Genomic DNA, 22,938 nt, shown 5'->3' on the forward strand with positions numbered 1-22,938 from the left:
ATATTTTTCTGTATATTTTACAAAAGGCAAAATTCATGTAGACAGAATTATGGTTTCCTTTGACTATCTTTTCCAGAGAAACCATTCCAATACCTTTGTGAATAATGTATATATTAATTTAACATTGCTGGCTCTTCTATGCTACTGCAGCAATGATTTGAGCTATTAAAGGAGGTGAGTGGGTCAATTAGGTCATTTGGTAACTAACGAGTGAAGTACAGAAGATAAATGTATTTCTTTGTCAGGTTTACTAGATCAGATTTGACTTCAGAAAAGTGTGGTTAACAGTATGTTGCCTGACATTTAATTCAGCCAAGATGGAGGACTGGGGGCTACAGGGAACTGAGGGTTTGGTGGATCTTGAGGACAGAAGGGATTCAGAAGCCCAGATGGGGTTGGCTGCATTGAGAGCATGATCCTGCTACAGAGGAAGACAAAAAAAGCCCCAAGGTCACTGCCGAGGGGACCGACAGGAAAATTCCTTCCTGACCCCAGATATGGTGATCAGTCAGACACCAAGCCTCTGAGCAAGAGCCAACCAACCAGCCAAGCACCTGAGAGATGAATTCTCATTATCACTGGCTCGTTCCATTCAATGTCCCATTTCCAGTTGTGGCCACCTCTAATATTTCAGAGGAAAGAGACCTTCTCCCCCACCCTCTCCCCAAAATACATCCTGGATCTTTCCTCTCTGCTATCCCTGCATAAGAACCAGAAAGCTTTCTATATGGCTTTTTGTCGGGCCAATGCTTATGTGCCTGTTTATGTGCCTACTATGACTATAGCTACTGTTTTAAAGGCCCCAAGGGCCATAACAGGCAATAATGAACATGCACCCCAAGGCCCAGTGTCTTGTTACAGGGCCGTATAAATACTTAAAGTAGATAGAAATATTACATTTGTGAATAGTATGCCAACAATCTTCAGCAGGGAAAATAAAACCAACCTTTACCAGTGTGAAATGTGTGAATTTCCACCTAGAGATAGCATCCAGCAATGTAAGAAATTATGCTTTTATTGCAGTCAGAGTTTGCAAAGCCAGTAATAAATTCTGGATTCACTGCATGTGTGTAAAAGGCAAGGAAAAGAGAGTTTGGGAGCCCTCTCCCTCCTCTTGTATTGCTGCATGGAGGCCATCAAAATCCCAGGGCTTGTGCTCCCAGAAGGTGATGATAGGGAGGTAGAGCAGAACTACAGCCCTTCCACACTGGCTGCGTCCCTGGGGCTAATGAATGCTGCACCTACACAAAGGGAGGGTACACAGAGGGCTCACCTCAGCACCACCTGAGGTGATTCCCTTACTGGTGAACTCAGTAGGCAGTCTGGAACTGCACCCTTGCTCTTGCAACCAGAGGTTTAAATGCCACGGAACAACATAGTCTCAAAGACGTTTTCCATGTCCTCTCTCAACGTGTTCCTTTCTGTCCCACTCACCAGCTCCAGCAGTGCAGTATTCTGATTTTTAATAACTGTTCTAGTTTTCACATTCCTGTCAAGGCCGCAGTTTTCCCTCACGTGTGTCAGAAAAGCCTTCCATTGTTTCCCTACTAATCTGTAGAGAATCACAATGTTTTACATTTGGGGTTTTCTTAATTGAAAAGCTGAAAACATCTGTGGATGCTTAATTATAATACATACATCCAACAGTGTCTCTGCAAATTAGAGAGTGTCATCCTGTTCTCAATACAAGCCAGAAGAAATTACTCCTCTGCCCTCAGTCTTTCCAGGCACACTCAAATTGCTCAAGTAAAGAAGAGAGAGCCCTCATTGAGTGCATGTATTAATATGCTCTATAGCCTTGTATAAAACTTAGGTGGTTGCCATTAAAATTCACCCTGGAACCTCAGGTAGGGAAGCTTGTAGGACCCTGTCTAGAATTGGAAGGGGATGTTACTGTGACTGCCTAAACTGGCAATTATTAAAAAGTCAGTATAAAGCCTGGAAAGGTTTAGTTTACAGCTGCATCCCTCTGTATGAATACAGACTGGCAAGAAAGATGCTAGAAACTCAGTATGTTCCAGAAGCTTGTGTGGGATGGAGACCAGTATGTAAAACCGCAGCCAGAGAAAGCCAAGCCACAAATAACAATGTGGGATTGAGATTTCTTAAAACCAGCAGTTCACAAATCAAAGAATATACCCAATGAGGAGTTACAAACTGAAACAGCACGAGAGAAGTCTGGAGAGCTATGAACTGGAGAAAAGAGTTCAGGCTGCAAAATTCTAGTAACCACAGGTAGTGGAACTAGGGGTGCAGGGGGAAGGGGGAGGTGCTGTAGCACCCTCTGACTTGAAGTGGTTTCCATTATATACAGGATTTACAATTTGGTTCACTGGCTCACAGCATGCCCACTATACAAATTGTTCCAGCACCCCTGCTAGTGACATACAATGCTAAAGCTTTTGCAGTCCAGTAGCCAGTTAGTGTGATACTGTTTGTTGTGTTGAATTCCTGGGAAGTCTTCAGATGACACAGTCATGGGTGCTATTAACAACCTAGAGAGAGAGGGACTGCCATCCAGTACCAAAGCCCTCTACCACATGGGAAGTCTGTGGCAGACCCCAGGCATGGAAACTAGCTATCTTAGGTCCCAGTTCAAAATAACACTAACTGTAAGAGCTGAGATTAGAATTAATGGATTTCTCCTGACTCCCAAAGTAGTGCACCTCTCTCTAGTCCAAACCTTTTCCAGACCCTTCTGCCCTGATGGATGGATGTGAGACTTTGGATGGAACAAGAATTCAGGTGTCCAATAGAAAGACGCTTGCAGTTTCTTATTTTCAAAATTATAAATTTAAAAAGAAATAAGACAGACAAGAGCTTCAGGCTCCATCCTCTGTGGAAGTATCTAGACCTCACTGACCACAGCATGTTGATGTCATGAATCTAATAGAAATTTGGCTAAATCAGGAACCTGAGTGGGATATTAAAAGACCAGGTTATTACTTTTATATACTTCATCAGGAAAACTGGCCTTTCACCTTTCTCTCAGCTTTGAGTGACTCCCCTGGCTGCAAGGTTTGTTCCTCAATGACACAGGTTCTGGCTATTGCATTCCACATTCTCTTTACCAGACATTCATTTATTAACTCAGCTTTGGTCAGATTCCTGTTTGACCACATAATTCATACTTACTCAAGATATTGCTTTTGCTTGTCTGTAACTTCCTTTATGAAGTTGTTTGGATTGTCCATGGCCAGTGTTTGAGTTATTGGAAGAGGAAGTAAATTAACTGAAATTACCCTATCCAGCCCCAGAAGGAGAGCATTCAAACAGGAATCCAACCTCAACCCATTTACTAACATATTTATTTGAACTCAAAAGATGTCCTAATGTGTATAAAAATCACCTGAAGGACTTATATTCGGTTTCAGGTTTCATGGTATATGCTATGTTACAGACAAATTTGGCGCCTTGCCCCAGTGCACTGCCAGCATTCCACAGCTTATTTGTACATGTACCGAAAAGTACCTTGGGCTGGATAGCAGAATACTATTAATTCAAATTTATTTCTTCCCCAGAGTGAATTGGTATTTCACAGCTGAACAGAACTTCATGCGCCTTTCTCCTAAGGCGGGGAAGTGTCATTCCCCAGTTTTACAGACAAGGTAATTTAGTTGGGGTTGGTCCTGCTTTGAGCAGGGGGTTGGACTAGATGACCTCCTGAGGTCTCTTCCATCCCTGATATTCTATGATTCTAACTGAGAGGACACAAAATGTCAGGGTGTCACAAGGCAGGTGGCCCTCAGATCGTCTATTAAACACATCAACCAACATAATAACACACACATTCTAGACAATCACAGTCAACAGCAATAGCAGAATCCTCACAGTTATTACACAACAGGGTACTCCATACCCCTGACAAACTGCTCTCTGAGATACTTAGAGTAATGCCAATGAACCATACGTTTGGTCCAGCATAATCCCCACCACCAGGGCCGGCTCTATGCACCAGCAAAGCAAGCAGGTGCTTGGGGCAGCACATTTGCAGGGGCGGCATTCGGGCCATCTTTTTCGGGTGAGGGCGCTCACCCACGTAGACACTGTCCCGGCCCCCAAGCTGACGCCAAAGTCCAGGTGGAAGAGCCGCAGTGGGGGGCAAAACCGGCCCCAAGACTGGGGTCCAGCAGCAGCAGCGCGTCATACATGGAGGGCACCCTGGGGCTGCTGTGGTTCGTGCCGCTGGGCCCGGGCGAGCCATCCGGCGGGCTCTGACACGTGAAGCACGGGACACTTGGGCTGGAGGCTGCCCCGCGGGGCGCACGGAGCCGCCTGCAAGTGCCGCAGGGCGGCCGCCCCGCAGCGGGGTCTGGGCGAAGCGGCCCGAGCCGCCCAGAGGCTGCATCAGGGCGCCAGGAGCAGCAGTGGGGCCATAGAGGGGACCGGTGCCCGGGGCGCTGCCGTGCGGGGCCCACGTCCCGCTCTCCGGGACTCCGTTCCCCGCTGGCCGCTCCCTCTGAGGCTGCCCTGCCCCGGCTCCTCAGCCCCCTGCTGGGGCGGTCCCCCAGCTCTGCCCTCCCAATTCCCGGCCAGTCCTGGAGGCAGGAATCCCAGCTGGAGGGACCCTGGGCTGAGGCACTGCCCGGGAGCCCCGCTGCTTACCCCAACCCTGCCAGCGCCAGACCGGCTGGAGGTGAGGGGTGAGCGGGCAGAGTGAGGGCCCCCCTGGGCGCCGGGAAGGAGTCGGGTGGATGCAGCCTCCGCCCCTGCTAGTGTCATGAGCGGGATGCTGATGACCCGTCCTGGGAGTGAGTTACCAGTGACCCAGGGCTGGGGCAGCAGGAGGGTGCAGGTGGTGGGGGGAAGCCCAGGGCTGGGGTGGGGGGCAGCCAAAATTTTTTTTGCTTGGGGCGGCAAAAAATCTAGAGCCGGCCCTGCCCACCACCACCCAACAAGCTCTTTCCAATTCCTACCGCATCATGAGCAAAAACACTCCCCAACCTCCTCTTACTTCTTCACCCATTTGCCCAAACATACTCCCAAAAATGTCTGGGCCCAGATACTGGGCTCCTCCCCCATCCTCAAAGGAGAGAGGCCAGACACAAACCCAACCCATATTAAACTTGGATGTCCCTCCACCATTGCCTATCATTCTTCAGCCAGCATTTCCTCACTGCACAACTCAACCCTCTTCTCCCCCAAAGCTCCTTCCAGATGATCTGCACCAGCTCCTCCAGGGAAGGCTGTGTCGGGGGCTGTTCTGAAATACCACCTCACACCCTGCCTTACAGACAAATGTGCAAAAGACCACACCTCCTGTTGCTGATATGCTGGACTGGAGAAATCTCCATATCCCCAGTGGGCCCTCTCTTGACATAAGATAATTGATACTTTCAGCATCCTCGCTAACTCCGCCTGCATCTACTAAGCCCATGGGCATTTCACCAGCAGATGCTCCATTGTCTCCAGGAGCCCCCTGAACACTGCTCTTGTCTGGGACACACACGGTCTTGTGTTTTCATGATTTTTCCGGACTTCCCTCACAGACATATCTTTATAATTAAAAGGGAAATTCTTGGACTGTAGAAGTCTCAAAACTCCCTAAATGACTGAATCATCTGGGCAACCGGCCAACTGCAAGGAGTCATATACCTGAGACTTCAGTACCTGCTGATACATCTTCCCCCCCGCCCGGTCTAGGCTTCTCTCACCTCCTCTCAGCATATCTGCCATTTCCATAAATATTGGAGCACCCCATCAGGTATTCAAGAAGCTGGTTCTGACTACTCTGCACCCATTGAGGTTGCTGCCTCCCGTGGCTCCTCCCCGCTACTGTCCTACTTCTCCCTCCTTGACATCACAGGCTTCTCTTCCCACCCACCCTCCAATGGTGCTCATCAACCCCTCTGCTGTAGGCACTGAGTCCAAACTAGAACTATATTCTGAATGTGACCGTGTTGATTACTCAAGAAATGCTGCATCCTTTGCAGATAAAAATGTAGTCAAGGTCCTAAGAAACACCGCTGCATGTCTCATCCCCATGCCCCTGTGTTCCTCTCCTCAACAGACCAAAGACCTCTCAATAACTAGATACGTCTCCGACCCCACTGAAAAAGAAAAAACAGCGTCGTCTCTCTCCCAATCAACTATGGCAAGGGCGCCGTATATATGCTGACCAAGTGAAGGAAGAGCGGAAACAGGTATTGATGTATCATTTGTACTCTGTAAAATATGGAGGGGGTGTGCCTGTTCCATCACCACTCCACTACCCACTCACCTGACCCACGCTTCTCTCCCAATTCTGTTTTGCAGTCACTTCTACCAGGCAGTACTCTAACCCAAGATTTTCAAAATGCCTGCCTGCTGCCTACTTTGCAGCCCTTCCAGAGACCATTGCCACCCATCCCCCTTATTAACCATATATGACACTTTACTCTTCATCAAATTTAATTAGCCCCCAACACTTGCTCATACAACTGAAGGCAATTCCTCAGTCTGGCATTCTCCTCAGGGTTCATGACTATGATTGATGTGACATATGCAAAAGCTACAACCAGAGGTAAAATAACATGGCCCTGACCCCCAGCTCCAAAATTTTCTCTGCCAAGAGCCTAACAAGAGGATCTACTGAGAACACAGAGCAATGGGCTCTAAGGACAGCCCCACCTCACTCCTGACTCGGGGGGATAGCCAGGGCCGGTGCAAGGAAGTTTCGCGCCCTAGGCGAAACTTCCACCTTGTGCCCCCCCCCAGCCCTGCGGCAGCTCCCCGCCCACCCTGAGGCGCCCCCCCCCCCGTGGCAGCTCCCCACCCGCCAGCCCGGGGATCCGTGCGGCAGCTCTGACCCGGGGAACCCCTGGGCTGCCGGCGGCGCGCTGACCCGGGGGTTCCCCTGGGCAGCCTGCCGGTGGCTCAGACTCCCTCTCCCTCCCAGCGCAGTGGCCGCTGTAAAAATAAATAAATAAATTGGGGGCGCCGCTTTTTGGCGCCCCCAAATCTTGGCGCCCTAGGCAACCGCCTAGTTCGCCTAAATGGTAGCACCGGCCCTGGGGATAGCCCCCGGCCCTAGCCAGCCATTAACCAAAGGATAGGAGGCAGCCCCTTTATACAAAGGTCTGCAGCCTGTCGATGAAGAGCCCGTAGTGCTATAACACATCCCACAGATACTCTTGCCACACCCAATCAAAGGCTTTGTTTTCATTGAAGGCATCACCCTTGCCAGGAACCTACTTCCCCTGCCTCAAACACCTCTGGAAAATAACATTGTAAGTCCACTATCAGCCTAACCGTGACTGCCCTGGCCTGTGCTGGAGGGATCATTACTGGAGCCACCCCACCAGGCCACTTCATAAAAACCTTTGCCAAGGACTTAGAGTCTGTATTCTGTAGGGTGAGGACTCTCCAATTTTCTAACATCGACCGCCCCCGCCTTTGCTCAACAAGATCAACAAGCCCTCATTAAATGACCTCTCTAACTTCCTCCTTCCCAGCCCCTGATTATACACAGCCATCAACACCTGAGCGAAAAACAATGGGAAAGTCTGGTACAGTTCACTCTTCTGCCCATCTCTACCTGGGGACACCCCTTTCGGGAGATCTTGACTTTCTTACAGAAACCTCCTGATACTGAATCATGGTGCACAAACCTTCTGATTGATCTACTGTGACTTTGTGGACTACCACAGAATCCAACAACGCTGGCTGCTCTCTCTTATCCCTCTGTACTGATGTCTGCTGTTGCTGCTCTTCTCCCCCAAGAACTTGGTGTAATAAATCTGTATCACATCCAACATCTGTTCAGGGTCTCTTTCATACCTCCCTTCTGCATTTTTCAAACGGAACATATCCCTCACCTCCTTCCTCTCATTTTTATAGGCAAAAATCTGGTGCCAATTAATCTTGGCTCTTACTCTAACAGCTGCTGCTATCCCTTTATTTTTGGTCTTATCCCTGACATGAAGACTCCTACATCCTCCTCCCCATTCCTGAGACTGTCACTCTTACCTCTGACATTTGAGTTGGAGTGCTCCTGCCCCTCCCCTCCCACCGCCTGTCCCATGTTCCTGACGGGGGAAGAAGGTGTGGTCGAGGCCAGGACTGTGAGGAAATCCTCCCCATAGAGTAGCATCACTCAAAGACTATGCAGCTGCTCATGATACTGGCTCAACACTTCTTTTAACTCCACCATTTCCTTTTCCCCCTTTCCATCCTCCCCCGGCCTTCCTGCCTCTGGTGTGCTAAGTAGTTCAACCTCTGTATGTACAGTTGATATCTCTCCATTTTCTGAATCCGCCTGTCCTTAGCAAGATTCATGAAAAACTGATTCACTTCCTCCTTCCTACTTGCCCAGTAGCCCGCCAAGGAGGAATATACTCTGAATCCTTAAAATTAGAAAGGAAGTGAAAAACCCAGTCCTCTTCCCCGTTCTCCATCCAGTCACTGCCACTCATTAGTTCCAAGAGCCTCAGATTCAATATCTAAAATCCCTTCCCAAACCAAATGACTGTATCAAAATGCAAAATTACCTCCACCAATAGATGATACTTGGCAGTCTGGAACCCTAAACGTTTCACTCCTTTCTGTGTGTACAGTTGGTCAATTGTACTCTTCCTTCCCCCTCAAAAAATATATACCCACCACCCTTCCCATCCCCTTTCTTCTGAGACTTGCCCTTCAAATCCTCTTCCAAAAAAACCTTTCAGTTCAGCTTTTTACACTAATGTACACCGCAGTTGAACATCTTCTCCCCTAGTCCATCACAATACCCCTTTCCATCCACCTCACTGCTTCCACTATCCTGTACCTGAACAAGCCATCGCCAAAAATAATGGGAGCGGTAAAGAGTAAAGCAGTAACATCCTCCAACAATAGTGTTCTCTTCCTTCCCGAGTTAGGGTTTCTGTAAATATTAATGAGCCTGGACCTCGTGCCATCCTTATAGTCAAAGTCTATCATTATCAGTCTCCAGGGTGCCAGCTCACAAATCTGCAGCTGAGGAATCTTGAAGGTGTGGAATGCTATACCCATGCCGTTAGTTACACTTTCACCCACTGACTATACAGGCCACTCTCTCCTTCAACTAGATCTGGGCTGGTCTACACTGAGAACTCACATCAGCTTAGCTATTTTTCTCAGGAGTGTGAAAAATCCATATCCCTGAGAGAAGTAGCTATGCCAACCTAATCCCCAGTGTAGACAGTGCTAAGTCAATGGAAGAATGCTCCTGTTAAGCTAGCTACCACCTCTTGGGGAGATGGATTATCTACGCTGACAAAAGAACCCCTGCCATCAGCACAGGTAATATTTACACTGAAGTGCTACAGTGACACAGATGCAGCACTGCAGCTGTAGTGTTTTAAGTGTAGACATACACTTTTCACAGCCTTTTCACAGTCTATTTCAGCGTGTAATCGAGTTTCCTGCATCGACACATCCAAGTGATGCAGGTCTTGTAAAACTGCTAGCTTCCACACCTGTGCTTTTGTGTTCTAATATTATTTGTACTCAATGCTCCCACCATCACAGAGTCCAGTTCCCCCATGCACTCTGTGGGTCATAGAATCCCCACACACCAGTCAAAAGAGGCCATCAGAAATGCTCAAAGGAAGTTTAATAGACAGCCCCCAAAATCATGCACTTTTCCATCCCCCATCCTCAGTCTCATGAATTTTTCTCCTTCCTTCCCTCTTCAGTTGGCTACCAACTCACCCGCTTCTTACTCTGTGCTTTCTTATGAGAGCTTTTCAACTGTTTATGTTTCCCCAACGCTTTTGGATAACCTGGGAGCGGGGAGGTAGGCTGTGCCAGTCATACAGTCTCCTTCACTGGCTGGCAAATAAGTGTTGATGGCTGTGATTCCACCACTGGACAGGATCAGTCTTCAGCAACCAAGCCAAATGCCCCAGCCAACTCCCCCAGTCTTTTTCCCCAACCACCCACATTTTTCTCCTCCTCTTTTCCATCTCCTCTTGCTTACCTACCAATGCCTCCCCATTTCTAGCCCCTTCCCAATACCCACCCACCACTGATTCCATAGCCTCTATTGCTGTGATCAGGGTGCTGTATGCCCCTGTACCTTTTGCTAGCCCATGGGCCTCCATCTTCTCCAACCACTTGGCCTGAGTGGGAGTAGGGTGACCCGACATCCCAATATTGGGTTTTTTTCTTATATAGGCAATTATTATCGCCCCCCACCCCTAGTCCTGATTTTTCACACTTGCTATCTGGTCACCCTAGGCCTGAGGAGAAAATTTATTGCCCTGTCCAATAGGTAAGAAAGCAGATCCTGGAAGAAGAGGAGAATAGCAATAACCCAGGACTCCTGCCCCAGAGAATCCCCTTCATCCAACTAGGACCCTCCAATAATCCATCAACCTCTACCCCGTTCAAAGCTCCTCTGTATGATGGGGCCTCTGGTGGATGCCCCTCATCCAGAGCACAAGATGGAATTAACTGCCCCTGGGGTGAAGCGGGGAAGTGCCATCAGGGGAATAAGTAACAGGGAAAGATGCATAGAGAGCAGCCTAGAGGGAGATAGAAGAAAGGAAACCCCTCCCTCCCCACAAGGCACCCAAATCCACTGCTGGGGTTCTACCAGGAGAGCTCTCTCCTTGGGGCCCATCACGGTCCACCCCACTTGCTTCTGCTCCAGCACTGAACCCTTCTCCTTCCTCATCCCACCCCTTTCTCCTCCTCTGCTTCTAAGACTCACTGGAGTCTTGCTCCCTTATCTCCCTTCTCAGCTGCCTCCTCCCCAGTCCTACAGCATGCTCTTTATCACTGCTCAATACCAATGTCCTCTGTCGACTCACAATCTTCCCTAATATGCACTGAGGATAGTCCCACACCACAACATTCCCCCTCTGCTTTAGCTCCACTGCCCCAAAACTTTCCATCAGAGTGTTATTCCTACAACAGAGGTTGATTTCCCTTGACCCTGGTGGCTGAGCTGGGTACAAAGGCACAAACCCCATGGCTTTCAAAATGATTTTCTATTAAGAGATCTCTCTCTCATATGGGTGGTGTTAGGGAATGTGGAGCAAATGAACCAGGTACCTCCTCGCCCATCTCAAGTTATTTGTCTCAGTGCCCCCACTTCCCTTTCATCCATCCCGTTTCCATCCCTCCCCCTCCCAAAATTGGGCCCCTGTTCTGAATGCTGACTGCCATCCCTTCCTCCTATTTGCTTCAAAGCCTCTGCATAAGATCCCACCAGCCCTGCATCACCCCACTTAGTAGTGGCAAATGCAGTGTTTGATTGTAACCTCTTGGCCGTCATCGTCCTTTTTTGCATTCGGGACCTTGGCTCCTGAAAAGCCTGAGACTGTTCATTGCTCTGTTGCTGCTGCTGGGTCCATACCACAACAACCTCTGCAGATGTCCTGCTGTCCCGGAGAGCCTGAGCAGTAGAATTCTCTGTCTCAGACCCATCTTCCTGGGTCAGTTTTTTTGTAACGCTCCACTTCTGCTTGGCAGACTCTTATTCCCTAATCTAGGCAATTATCCTCTGTTTATCTAGTTGCTCCTCCTTCTCCAGCCCCACTGCTTCTCCTCCTCCATTTCTATGTCCACTCTGGTTTGTCCTAACCTGTTCACTTTCCTCTGCTCCACATCCATGTCTCTCCTCAGTGTCACTCTCAAACCAAGCTCCGTATGAGCAGCAATCACCTTCATCACCACCTCCATGCTGGACTTCCTCCGGTCACTGGTGACTCACCCGGCACCTGGGATGCAATTTACCGCACCCCCAGATCTCTGCAATTCCTTTGCCGGTCTCCTCTGCCACCACCACGTCACTGCTTCCTCCATCATCTGTTACTGCCACACCTCACGATGCCATCTCCACCATCAGAGGAGAGAGAGGGGGGCCCAGCTCAAGTATCTTCCCCCCCCACACACACACTCCCTGGCTCTACCTGATTCAGTTGCTGTTGCAAACCCTGCCCCACTATGGGATTTGCTGCAGCCAGTGATGCCCTTCTTCCAGCCCCAAGTCTTGTGGCTATTACTGCTGTAAAGCTCTTTGCCCATTCCAGGATCTTCTTCCCCAGCCTCTCTAAACTACTAGCCCCCATGAAACCTAACATCCTCCCTAGTCCCCTGAACTGTTCACTGCTCTCAGGAGCTCTCTGGTTTACTGATTCCAAGAACTCTCCCTGATATGGCAAGCTCCCCAGAGAAACTCTTCTCCCCTCCCCCAGGCTTGGGAGCCCCAGCCCTCCTGAGCTGCCCCAAACTGCTCTCCATTACCTCCCTTTTGTGTCCTTCCATAACTGCAAATGCTTCCAATGCCTCCTTTTGTCCTCCTCCTTCTTCCCTCCTCTGCTTGAATGACAGTCTTGCAAGAGGGAATCAGGCCTTCCCTGCAAATCCCCTGGGTCTCCAGAAGCCATCTTGTCCCTCTCATCCAAGTCCATGGCATTCACCCAGCCTATCTGTGACAGGCTCTGCTGGGCATATAAGCCAACCCAGTTCCACCTTGAGTAATTAATTGCCTTGGTGTCTGGGCAGCTAAGGAATACCTGGGTGTAAAAAAGGGTTATGAGGGCAAGCACCTAAGGAGCAAGACTTCTCAGCGGAGCTCATTGTTTCATTAGCAAAGAGAGAGGCTGAATGCAGGATATGTGGAAGTGAACTTTATTAAAACCTGTGGACTTTTAATAAAGTGGAACGTTATTAAAGCCTGTGGACTGTTCTGTCCATGTGGCTGAGATGCTTCTACCCCAAGGCCTCACATTCCCTGTTTTCTTAGTGTCCCCTCAATAACAGTCCCTGCAGGGAACTTGGGCCCTCTGACTCCAGTTCCACTGATCACGATACACTCACCAGGAAAGGGGATCTTAGGAAAGGTGCTCCTAGAAGGAAGAGGTTCTGCAACAGAAGTGCTATGAGTGTCAAGTCCTTAGGGAGACATGGTCCCAGTGAAAAGGCCTTACCAGACAGCAGCAGCAGGTGCTACAAATCACAAAGGAACTACACTCTGCTCTGGGGAAGAGCTGCAGTGATTTGACCTCTTCAGGGGGTCTTGGTTCAGAGAGGGAACAAGAAGCCTGACTACAGCGAGGGAGCCTCAATCTAGAGAGTCTTACTAGTAAGGATGGAAGAGATGGATAGATTTAAGTGGGGCAGACACTAAATTAGCTCCTTTGCCTACGGTGCTGGGGGCAAAGATTTGCTTTCATAGCCGCTTGACCTTTGGCTAAATAAATTAGATCCCTGAAGGGGGCGCTGTTTACTACATAAAAGCCACATTGAACTTATTGGAAGCTGAGGCAGGGACACACCCATGGTTCTGCACCATGTGGCATGGCACACCAGCCTTGACACAATGGAGCACTCCAGGGGTAAGTAACACATAACACATGGGTCATTTCTGGCATAGCTCAGAATAGAAGCTAAGTCTTTAATATGGTAGAGGCAGCTCTCATCCCCCTTGTCAAACTGCCTTCAGAAGGAGTGTGCCAAATTATGTGCTGGATGACACAGCCAGGAAAAGAGCCCAAGAATCATGATTCTTGATATTCTTTTGCTGTCTAAAAATAGTTGGGTAATCACAGGCAAACATTTTGTGATTAATCATCATATAAGAGATTATCAGGATAATTTCACATGGTCATTACATCAAGATTTGGTAGAAAGATGCAGGCTGTCCAAGAATGGAAGATTAGCTGAAGAAAACAAATTAGATAGGTTCTGAAAAAAACATCCTGGAGAAATAAGCTGAATGTTTTTTAAAAAGGGTAAGGGTTTTTCCTGTTAAACTTTGCTGCAACAAAGGAAGTATCCATAAGTGACAGTAGAAGCCACAAGAATATCATGGAAGTGCAGTAAACCCAGAAAGATTTTAGTAGAAACAATATATCAGGAAAAAGTGTCAGAGTTGATATATTTATTTTAAAAATAGCTGGAAACAAATATTGAGAGCAAAAGGTCCTTTTGGCACAGACTGGCGGATAATGCTTTAGTCTGTGTTGCCTCTTCCCACCAGAAGGAATGCACTGCTCCTACCCTCCCTCTACCTTCCCTTCCCTGCCCTGATGCAATGAAATTAGAAATAAAAATGGCCAGTAGTGGACTTCCTGTTCTGGGTCGAAAAAAGTCAAAACATTTATTTTTGATATTTTGACACAAAATGTTTTGTTTCAACATTTTTTGACACAAAATGTGTCAATCATCAAAAAGAAACGCTTCAATGTTTCCAAAATTGAATGGTTTAGCATTTCAAAAGGGCAAAAAATCTTTAAAATTTGCCTTTTTGTCTCCATTTGGGACAAAACAAAATTCTGAAATTGCATTTTTTTATACAATGGAAATTTTATTTTCTAGCCAGCTCTAATCAAAACCCTACTATCTTATCCTTACCAGGAATAAAAGCATGGGAAAAACTAATATTTTACACATCCTTTTTAAAAAAAAACAAAAATCCCTCACACCCTTGATATAGGCAAAAAATATTATTTTTCAAGCCTATATGAGCAGTTGCCTGACTAAAGACTCGACAGGCTCTCTCAAGAATGATACCCTGCAACACACAGTTGAATACTGGCCGTGCTGCCTGTCCACATGCCATATGGCAGCAGAAGCTGGCATCCTCCTTTGGCACTTACATCAGAAATCGCATTTGATCCAACCCACCATGACTGACTGTGTTTATCACCATAAACCATGTGTGCCAAATGACAAAAACCTAACCTGCAGTAACCCTGTAACCTGATTCACAATATGAATATTCTGAGAACAGACCCATTGTAGCTTTTAAATGAAAGCATCAAGTTTGGTGCGGTCTAATTTATTGCAAATGAGTGAAAGGAATTCTGCTTTATTTTTAAGTAAGAAATTAGGCTGCAAAAAACTGTAGCTCTGTCTTGTCAGTCCCATGGATTTTGCCAGGATGAAACCACCCCTTACAGTAATGTTATGAGCCTCCAGCTGCCCATCTGTTCCAGTCTTAAATTATTTGATAATTGTGTCTTTAACTACTTCCCTTGGTAGCCTATTCTTTAACCCAATAACCCTTTTAGTAGGGAGATAGAAAAATATTGCAGATATTCAATCTAAATCTCTCATTCTTACATTTTAATTCATGTCCACGTTTTTTCTCTTTGCTTTTCTTGCTGAGCCCTCAAGTTTGTGGCATAAGTCATTATTAATCATAGCTCCCTTCCTTTATTGGCATTCTTTTGTTGTAATAACTCAAGAGCCTTTTTTCTTTTGTTTTATCTGTATGCAGGACTTTACATTTTAGGATATTTGTCATATGTTTGCCCACTTCCCCAGTCTGTCTGGTTCCTCCTGTAATTTAATATAATAATACAATATATGGAGATATACCTATCTCATAGAACTGGGAGGGACCTTGAAAGGTCATTGAGTCCAGTCCCCTGCCTTCACTAGCAGGACCAAGTACTGATTTTTGCCCCAGATCCCTAAATGGTCCCCTTAAGGATTGAATTCACACAACCCTGGGTTTAGCAGGCCAATGCTCAAACCACTGAGCTATCCCTCTCCCCTTTGAGTCTTTCTTCAAATGTTTCAGTTGATCCTTCATGATATCAATGACTATGAATATCCCAAAGCTTGTACTAGCTTCAAGAGTATAAATATAAATGTTAAACCAGAACTGGTCTCAGCATTATTACATTTTGTGATGACTTATTGCCAATATTTACAACATTCTGTAATCCTTCCTCCCACTAGCTTTCTGACCAGGTCTACAATCCGGCATTCATCTCGATACCTTGATCATTTTTATTTTGTTAGGTTATGGTTCAGAAGTTTACCAAGTGTTTCACTAAAAACATTGTTGGGCAACTTTTGATGAACTATCAGTTATATTAGATAAGATCTGTCTTTGTGGCTTTCAGTCAATTCTTTTCTTTGGAAGCCTGATCCAGCAGCTAGAGGAATGTACAGTCTGAAGTACTTGGGTCTATCCCCAATTTCAGCAGACTTGCTGAGAAACGTTGGGCATTTATGTAACCACTCTCTGCCTTAGTGCTCCCATTTGTAAAGTGGGAATAGTAATGCATACCTAATTCAAAGAGGTATGTTGTGAGCAGTGGTATATAAAGATTAAATGCATCCTGGATTCAATCTAACCAGAGGGGCAAGGGGAGGGATAGCACAGTGGTTTGAGCATTGGCCTGATAAACCCAGGGTGGTGAGTTCAATCCCATTTAGGGAACTGGGGTAAAAATCTGTCTGGGGATTGGTCCTGCTTTGAGCAGCGGGTTGGACTAGATGACCTCCTGAGGTCCTTTCCAATTCTATGATAATCCCATCCCCTCACAAATGTCCATAACTCATGTGCATTTGCAATGTCTCTCCCAGTTATCATTAAGGTTGAGCTAGAGTGCAAGCCAGAACTCAGCCTCCAAACTTAGAAATAAATAAACAAACATTTCTAAAAATATAACCTTACCACTCCTGGGAAAAAGCCAAATAACCCAAAATTGCCATTCAAAAGAAAACCCAAAAAAGTACTTATGTTTAAGCAGGGTCTGAATGAGCTCTCACTGGACAGCTGGGGGGAAAAGTTGCACTGGGGAAAAAGATTTCAGGAGAAGACTGTGTTTGCATAGACATGCCTACTCTGCTTAGGTGCACAGCATGATGGATCTGCTTTGCCAAAATGATCAATCCTAGCTGGTTTGGGGTCACAAATCACTCTAGTAATTAAATGTTGTTATATTTATTTTATGAGTAGAGGGCAGCAGAACTGTGCTTAGTATGCCCTCATTGAAGGGGATCACCCTAAACTGAACCTTACTTGCTGAGCAGGGGGAGTAGAGATGACAAATCCCAGTGAAGATGAGAGTAGGAAGAGACATGTTCCTTTTCTGTGTTGAATGACAGCACTGATTAGACTCAGTTGAGAGTCCTTGGGTATGTCTACACTACAAAATTAGGTCAAATTTATAGAAGTCGATTTTTTAGAAAGCGATTTTATACAGTCCATTGTGTGTGCCCCCACTAAACGCATTAAGTCGGCAGAGTGCATCCACAGTACCGTGGCTAGCATTGACTTTCTGAGTGGTGCACTGTGGGTAGCTATCCCACAGTTCCCGCAGTCTCCGCCACCCATTGGAATTCTGGGTTGAGCTCCCAATGCCTGATGGGGCAAAAACATTGTCGCAGGTGGTTTGGGGTACATGTTGTCAGTCGCCCCTCCCTCCATGAAAGCAACGCCAGACAATCGTTTCACGCCTTTTTTCCGTGCGGGTGCCATACTGCTTTCAGCAGACTGTGCAGTAAGACTGCTAACTGTCATCGTTGAACAACTGCTTCCGCTGCCACTCTGCTCTCCTGCTCTCCTGGTGCCATGAATCTACCTCGCAGGTCCTCTATATGACCGTCGTCATTCACTGCTTCCACTGCAACTCTGGTCTCCTGCTCTTGTCTCACCATACCATGGCAAGCGTGCAGCCCGCTCTAATCAGCTAATGGACACCGCCACTGTTGTGTCCTGGCAGCAGATGGTGCAGTAGGTCTGCAAAACTGGTCTTCCTTTCAGTGTGGGAGGACTGCATGAGCTCAGAGAACATTTCATCGCGAGTGCGTTTTTTTCGCCTTCTTATCTGCGCTAGCCTCTGGGATGGAGATGATGGGGGAGCATTGAAACATTTGCAGCTGCAGGAGGGAAAAAAAGGGAGAATAGTATTTAAAAAGACACATTTTTTTAGAGAACAATGGGTACACTCTTTCACGGTGAACCAAGCTGTTAACATTACATAGCACATATGCTTTCGGTACAAGGTCACATTTTGCCTCTGAATGTCCCCTTAATAAAATTCCCCTATTTCAACCAGGTGACCATGAATGATATCACTCTCCTGAGGATAACACAGAGAGATAAAGAACGGATGTTGCTTGAATGCATTCCAGTAGCTGTACTGGCCACGAATGCATCCTAAGTCTTCAGGGCAATTTAATCATTAAACACGCTTGCTTTTAAACCATGTATTATATTTACAAAGGTACACTCACCAGAGGTGCCTTCTCTGCCTTCAAGGTCCGGGAGCCTGCCTTGGGAGGGTTGGGAGGGTATTGTCTCCAGGGTAATAAACCGTTCCTGGCCGTCGGGGAGAACGCTTTCTCCGCTTGCCTGCTGTGCGCTACCCTCCTTCTCCTCCTCATCATCTTCCTCGTCCCCAAAATCCTCATCCCTATTGTGTGAGACTCCCCCTTTGCAGGAGTCCACGAACAGGGGTGGGGTAGTGGTGGGGGCACCCCCTAGAATTGCATGCAGCTCATCATAGAAGCGGCATGTCTGGGGGTCTGACCCGGAGCGGCCGTTTGCCTCTTTGGTTTTTTGGTAGACTTGCCTGAGCTCCTTAAGTTTCACACGGCACTGCTGCGGGTCCCTGTTATAGCCTCTGTCCTTCATGCCCTTGGAGATTTTTTCAAATATTTTGGCATTTCGTCTTTTGGAACGGAGTTCGGATAGCATGGATTCATCTCCCCATACAGCGATCAGATCCAGTACCTCCCGTTCGGTCCATGCTGGAGCTCTTTTGCGATTCTGGGATTCCATGGTCACCTCAGCTGATGAGCTCTGCATGGTCATCTGTGCTGATCAGCTTGCCACACTGGCTGGCCAAACAGGAAATGAAATTCAAAAGTTCGCGGGGCTTTTCCTGTGTACCTGGCCAGTGCATCTGAGTTGAGAGTGCTGTCCAGAGCGGTCACAATGGAGCACTCTGGGATAGCTCCCGGAGGCCAATACCGTTGAATTGATCCACACTACCCCAAATTCGACCCGGCAATGTCGATTTCAGCACTAATCCGCTCATCAGGGAGGAGTACAGAAATCGATTTTAAGAGCCCTTTAAGTCGACAAAAATGGTTTAGTTGTGTGGATGGGTGCAGGGTTAAATCAATCTAACGCTGCTAAATCCGACCTAAACTCGTAGCGTAGACCAGGGCCTTGTTTCCAATTGCTCATTCCTAGATCTGACATCATTGCTGAGCAGCAGTAGGAGCTAAGTCTTAGACCTCGTGGGGACAGTGAAAGACAACATAAAGACTGTACTGGCTGTAAAGTCCCCCACTACCTGCTGAAATCACCAAGAGCTGGGTAAAGTGGCGGAACCTCAGACTGTGGTGTGGGAACACCAAGCAGCGATGGCAGAAAATTACCACAGTGAGCAGCAGCCAGCAGCGGCAAAGAAGCAGTGGCCAGTGGTAGCAGCACGGAAACAGTGGCAGCTGTGAGCCAGGTGCAGAGGCACTGCTTGAGGGCCACCCCTCCTGGGGAGGGAGGTAAACCCTGTGAATGTACCTCTGAACTCTGGGTCTTTGCTAACCAAGGAGAGCCAACTGTGAGTGGGGTGCAGCATAGGGAGGAGTGGTGTGTTAAGAGACATTCGTTCATTGGATTTTCCCACCACATGGTGGGAAACTGAAGCAAAGGGCACTGCTCAACTCACTGTGGGTTTTGGTTTGCTTATGATCACAATGTTTTAAATGTGGTTGTGGTGTTTTCCCAAATTAATGCTTGGTTCCCGTTCCCTTTTAATAAAAGTTCTTTTTTGTTGCCTACAGACTCAGTGCTTGTGAGTGGGGAAGTATTGCCTCTCAGAGGTGCCCAGAGATGGTGTTAGGTTTTCCCAAGTTACTGGGTGGGGGCTTAAGCCAGTTCTGTTTTGTAAAGTTAAGAGGAATGCCTAGATATTGAACCTGGCCCTTGCTGCTGCTCGCTCCACCTGGCAAAAGGGTTACAATTGTATGACAAGGCACAAAACAGGTGAACAGTCAGCATCAACATTCCCCCCTCACACCCCAGAAAAATCCATACACAATATGTGAAATAACAGTAACAACTTCTTGCTTATTAATCTCACAGAATTTAGGAAATGCATGAGAAACCTGCATCAATGTTCGCTGGCTTTTGACTCATCGCTACGCCTTCAGTGCCTTTCTCCTTGTGCCCCTCAAGTCCTGAGAGCTTGCTCTTCTCCTCCTACCTTGGCCCCCACATGATCTCTGAGGGTCCACCCTCCTTTTCCATAGCCCACCTCTAGGCTCTGTAGCCCATCATTCCTCCTCTTCTCTCCTACTTCAAACCCTGATGTGTTTTTTCCTGATCCACTGTCCCCTCTTTTGAGCCATGGGTCCCTTCTGCCATCAGCATACTTTGACTTCTATGTCTGAGGGGGCAGGGGGACTTTGGAAGCTATGGCTGGAAACCACCCAGCCTCCGGGGTTCAGGGTGGGGCCGGGGCTGCTTCACTCCCACGTTTGGGTTTCCTGTTGACTCAGAGCTGGACCCACTTGGTAACATGCTGCTGCCAGGCCCCTTCCCTGCATGGCAGCTGGTGGCGCTGAGCCAGTCAAATGACCTCGGAGGCCAGGCAAGCTGAGCCTGGCAGGGAGAGGCAGGAGCAACAGCTGGTCACTGCAGGGAGGAGTCTTTACTTTCTGGGAGGGCCATGACGTGAGCTGTTCAGGGAATGGCTGAACCTTTAAATTGTGTCCCCCCATTATCAATGTATACAGTTTTGGGGGCAATGCCCCCCCAAATAGCCACGCAATCTTACCCGTGCCTTCTGCTCTGATTTCTTCTTAGATCCCTTTTTTTCTAAGGCTCCTCGGGACTGTATAGAGCAGGCGGAAAGGACAAGAGACCCTGCAAGGGTTGTGATTAGAGTTGTGTGAATAACCGATTTACAACTTGCAAATTGAAAAAAAGTGTTTTGGGTTGAACGAAACGTATTGTTTCATTTCATTTTCGGTTATTAAAGCTTTAAAAAAAATACAATTATAGGAAAATCTGAACTGAAAAGGCATATCAAATTAAAATATCAAAACGTTTCATTTTTGGAAATGTCAATATAAAATATTTCATTTTTTTTTCAGATTTGTTTCAGTTTATGTTCAACCAAACCAATTCAGTGAATTTGACCTGCATTCACTAAATGTTTAGGCTGACCCAAATTTTTCATTTTTCATCAATAAAAAGTTTAGATCAAAACATTTCATTCAGCGCCAGTTGTGATTGAGACACTTAGATCAGTTACATGCAGGGCAGGCTTGCTGATGCCTGAATAACTGTCTCCTCTCCTCATGCCCCCAGGCTTACAACTTGTAAATGTGACCATGGCAGGGGAGTGAGACACCAACCCTAAGTCGTTTCCTCCTCTTCTGGTTATGACAGGCTAATAAAATAGAGAAGGAGTCATAGGAGGGAAGAGACAAAGGAAGTTCTACTGCTTCTGCTTTGGCTTGATGACAGTCTGCATGAGCTAAGCCTCTCCCGGCAACTGCTGCCATCCTTCTAAAAACAGGCAGCACCACTGGCAGAATAAATTGTGAGGCTAGGTCAGGGCCAAAAAGCAGCTCTGCTGTTGTGGATGACACACTGGTAACTGAAGTGGGGACCCCCCAGTGCTAAAAAGTGGTGTTGCCAACTGTACAATATTATTTCTGAACGTGCCTGGGACTGGCAGTAGTCTTGCAATGACATCATAAACTCCAGCTTAGCAAATCTGAGCCTCCCCCACCTGCCCACCTCCTGGGGCTGATCAGCTAGAGAGAGCACACACTCTCTCTCTTTCTCTTCAGCAACTAGAAGCTATTGTTGCAGGAAGGGAGGAGGAGCAAAACCCAGCAGCTCAGGGTGGCTTAATCCCATACCCCATGAGCAAAAGGGACAGAACCTTTATCTCTCCTCCTCCCTGGCCAGAGGATGGTGAAGAGCCCTTGGAGCTGTCCCTCCCAGCCTGGAAGTGGGGGTGAAGAGGAGGAGGAGAGGTGAGGCTGGGTGGTTGAACTGATGGGAAGTGAGGGCTGAGTGGGGGCAGAATTAATTGCTGGACATGGGAGTGGGATGTAGTGTGAGTGTGATGGAGTGTCACCTTCACATGGGAGTGGGATGTAGGAGTGAGGCTCCTGCAGCAGGGGTCAAAAATCACCTTACCCAGTATATCTGGGAGAGTGGGAAACACTAATTGTCTCACACATCCACTGTGTATGGGCAGGGAGAGTTCAAAACTCAAAAGAGAGATTAAAAAAACACTATCAAATCTTATCTGATGGCTTTTTGGCCAGTCTCATGGGGATTGATCTGTTGGCAATGCTGAGCATGAGCCCCCTACAACTTGCACTACAGGGACAGGTGCTGTTGGTAGGGCTGCAACAGACCCATATTCTCTGTGGTTCAAGCACAAAGAGACACACACTGGCCCATGGATTAGGTGTGCTCTGGCCCTCTGGCCTGCCAATTCTTTATTGTACTTCCCAGTCCTGCATGGGGCACCCTTAAAGCTCTTTGGTTTCTAACCTTCTGGGTCCAAGAGCCCCCCCTTGCAGTCTTGGGCCCCGCTCCATGGATCGATGGTGCCTGAGTTAGACTTTCTCTGGTTGGGAATCCTAATTCATGTCTCTAAAGTAAGCATTTTCAAACCCTCAGATGAAAGGCTCTGTATGTAAAAATTAGTAGCATTGTTTGTGGTATTGTGACTGGAAGCACTAGTGGGGGTGTTAATACTTTTGTAAGGCCAATATTTTCAAGTGTCCGCTCACCCTGGGTATCCAGTATGAGAAATCTAGGTGTCTCAAATTCGGGCACCCAGAATGAACGGCCATTTTAGAATGTGAGCATCAGTTCCCCTTGTGGGATAAAGCCTTATTTTTGCATCATGCCTCTAATTCTTTCTTGTTATTGCCAGGTAGTGCATTTTAGGGGACTTAAAAACCAGGAGGAGCATCTGAAGTCTTCAGCTTCATCAGAGGAGCTGGTGAGGAAAGGCAGGGATGGTGAATCAGTGATTCTACAAGCTGTTGGTCAGGCCTATAAACCTCTTGGCCAGCTCAACCCATGTTTTGTGCTGTAATGTCACAGAGCAATAAAAGGTGCCACCAGCTGTTTGGTTAGGGAGGTAATCCATAGCACCGGGTCAGACCTAATGCCTGAGATGAGTTTGAATGAGCAGGATTTAGAAAAGAGGGGCAGACAGAGAGCTGCTGAGAGAGAGGGAGTCAGTGAAGTACAATGTA

This window comes from Emys orbicularis, chromosome 1 (genome assembly GCF_028017835.1).
Source record: "Emys orbicularis isolate rEmyOrb1 chromosome 1, rEmyOrb1.hap1, whole genome shotgun sequence".
NCBI lineage: Eukaryota > Metazoa > Chordata > Testudines > Emydidae > Emys > Emys orbicularis.